This window comes from Grammomys surdaster, unplaced genomic scaffold (genome assembly GCF_004785775.1).
Source record: "Grammomys surdaster isolate TR1022 unplaced genomic scaffold, NIH_TR_1.0 544, whole genome shotgun sequence".
In the NCBI taxonomy this organism is placed as follows: Eukaryota; Metazoa; Chordata; class Mammalia; order Rodentia; family Muridae; genus Grammomys; species Grammomys surdaster.
Window position 1 is genome coordinate 232,252 of NW_021604963.1, and position 2,899 is coordinate 235,150.

A 2,899-nucleotide genomic window follows, 5' to 3' on the forward strand; every position below is an offset into this window, starting at 1 on the left:
AGAGAGAGAGAGAGAGAGAGAGAGAGAGAGAATGTTTACATGCTGTTACCTAGGTGAAGGTGGTAGGGATTACTTCATTCCCATTAATGTCTCAAATGCCATGTGACAGGTATCTTTTTATTTTACAGGAAAATAGTAGAATTAAATGTAAAAGAAATCAACACTACCTTATTTCAATGGTGGAGACATATACAAGCAGTAGCAGATTTATTTTCTGTCCCTCTTATATAGTTAATTCAGCATGGAAAGTAATGTAAGCAGGGTTTAAGGTTTCATTTTTTTTTTCCTATGGCTTCACATCAATTATGTGAGGGTTTATAAGACTAATCTCTTTTCTGGACCATGCAGTTCAGATGAACTGACAATAAGAATATTCTATTCTAAAAGAGATTAAAAAAAATACCACCACTTCTTTATAAGACCCAAATGTTGGAAATTGTAAACTACAGAAGCCCATGCCTGTACTACAGGACAATTCAGAGAAGTTGAGTGGACTCAAACTGTGACAGGGTCCCAAATCAGGGTCAGGAGATGGGGTCAGGACCACTTGTTCTAGTAAACCAAGGAAGTTCTAGCCCACGGTGAGAGCAAAGGTTATTTCAAATGGAGAGCTAGTTTCAAAAGTGCTCTGTGTCCTAGGGAGATTATTGCTTTGCTACTTCAAATTGGGTTGTAGCTAGACTTACCTAGCAGGGGATCTTTGGTAGGCTCTGCTCTTAAAGAAAATTTCAGTTAGAAAGTGGCCATTGGGAAGAGAATGACTTTACCCTATTGAACTCCTCTGAAGCTCCATCAGAGTGGAGATGCTTCTAGACATAATAAAGACAAATTTGCAGTGCTCTGGGTGCACAAAATGTCAAGCCATCAAAGTGGTGCTGGGCTCCAAAGAATGTGCTCTAACCTGGAGTAACTACTGTGCATACACCCTTGGACTCCTTGAAAGCTTCCATGTCCATATATAATTGGACCTAACTCAATATACTGAACCAAGTTCAGTCTTCAGCAAAGGGAGCCTGGAGTACAGCACTGTCTGAGGATTGGAGTGCTGCCAGTATGTGCTATTTAGCAATCAATTGCTGACCATAATGCCTTCATAGGCGTTGCCTGGGTGACCACAGCTACTTTGTCTGATCTCAACCAAAGATTTTAGCCTCTTTCTTTGCTACACATCTTCCAAAATGCAATAAAAGAATCTCTTGCGAGGTTCCTTGTAGATCCAAAGAATGTGATGGGGTTGGGGGCAAGCTTGAGAACTAAAAGGTGGGACACAAAGGACACCATACCATATATCATCTGTACCACATATTAAATGAAGATAGGCCATTTCCAAATGTTCCAGTGAGTCTTTTCCTGAAAAGGTGAAAACACAGGAAGCTATACACTGAAAGGTGGTTGTTCGATTACTGTTAAAACTGAAGCCTAGAGCTTCTGATCTGCTTCAGAACTCCTGTCAGTCACCAATACCTCAGGTCCAATAGAAATTCCTGTTGGTTTAGGATGATATATAAGACACACACACAGAGTTCTCAACCTTCCTAATGCTGTGACAATCTTTTAATATAGTTCCTCATGTGTGGTGACCCCTCAATCATAAAATAGTTTTCCTTGCTATTTCATTAACTGTAACTCTGCTGCTGTCCAGGTTGAGAACCACTGTTATAGGATAAGTGGGAGTCAGTGACATCCCTTTATCTATTCATTCTTTATCTATTCACCCAATAGGGACTAGAAAACAATGGAGTTAAGGCTACCTCTAGAAGTGTAAAGATAATATGCTGGATGGCTTTTCCTGAGGAGGTGTGAACATATATCTATTGACCTCAATGATACACCATTGAAACAATCCTGCCCAGGTTAAGCTTAGTGAACCCATGATTTTACTGGAATTGTCTAGACAAGTGGGGATCAGATGTTACTTAGAGGAACAAGAATAACTCAAAGACAGCTGCATCACCAAAAAACCTACCTCAACATTGATGACTCCCCAAATCTGCATGGCTGGAGCTCCCTATCTAACTTGTAGGCAGTTTAGCTGGTTGGAGACATTCCCCTGACCCACAATTGTTGCTGCTTATACAGCCTTGGGAAGAGGGCCTTATGAATCTTCTATGTTCCAGGGACTTTCTGAGACTTTTTGCTTGTTCACTTCCTGTGATAGTTGCATTTCTGTTATTGTGATAAAATACCATGACAAAAGCACCTTAGGGAGTGAAGGGATTTATTCTGGTTCAAAGTTCCGGGTCACAGAGGTCATCACAGAAAAGTTATAGCAGGAGGATCTATAGGGACGAGGTCTTACTGATCACATTGCATTCATAACCAAGAAGCAGAGAATAATGAATGCTTAGACTCAGCTTCCTCTCTCCCTTACACTGAGTCCAGGGCACAGCCCAAGAAACGATGCTGCCCAAATTCAGGGTAGGTTTGCCCATCTCCATCACATTTTAAAAATCCCTCCTCACAAGCATGCCCACAGGCTAACCTTATCTAGGCAATCCCCTCATTGAGAGTCTCTTCTCAGGTGATATCACATCCAGCCAAATTGACAATTGAAATTAGCCATCTTCCTAAGTCTTTAGAAGCCTCATTTCAGCATGCAATGTTTGAACTCAGAGGAAACTACTCTAGAAGAGATACAAAAATCGAAGTCTTCACAGTTGAGATGCAGTTCTCCATGAAGCAGTTGTTCAACAGGTCTATAAGAAATGACTGTAAGCCTAAAATCAGCCATAGGCGTAAAACGCCTTTTTGTGTTTATAACCCCTGTGTGAATGAGTATAAATTACAATTTGAAAAAAAAAGATTAAAAAAATAAAGAAAAAAGAAATGACTGTTAGGTTAAAGATTGTCATGAATGGACCTTTACTCCTGCCTAGTCATAGCTTTGCTTACCCTTCAC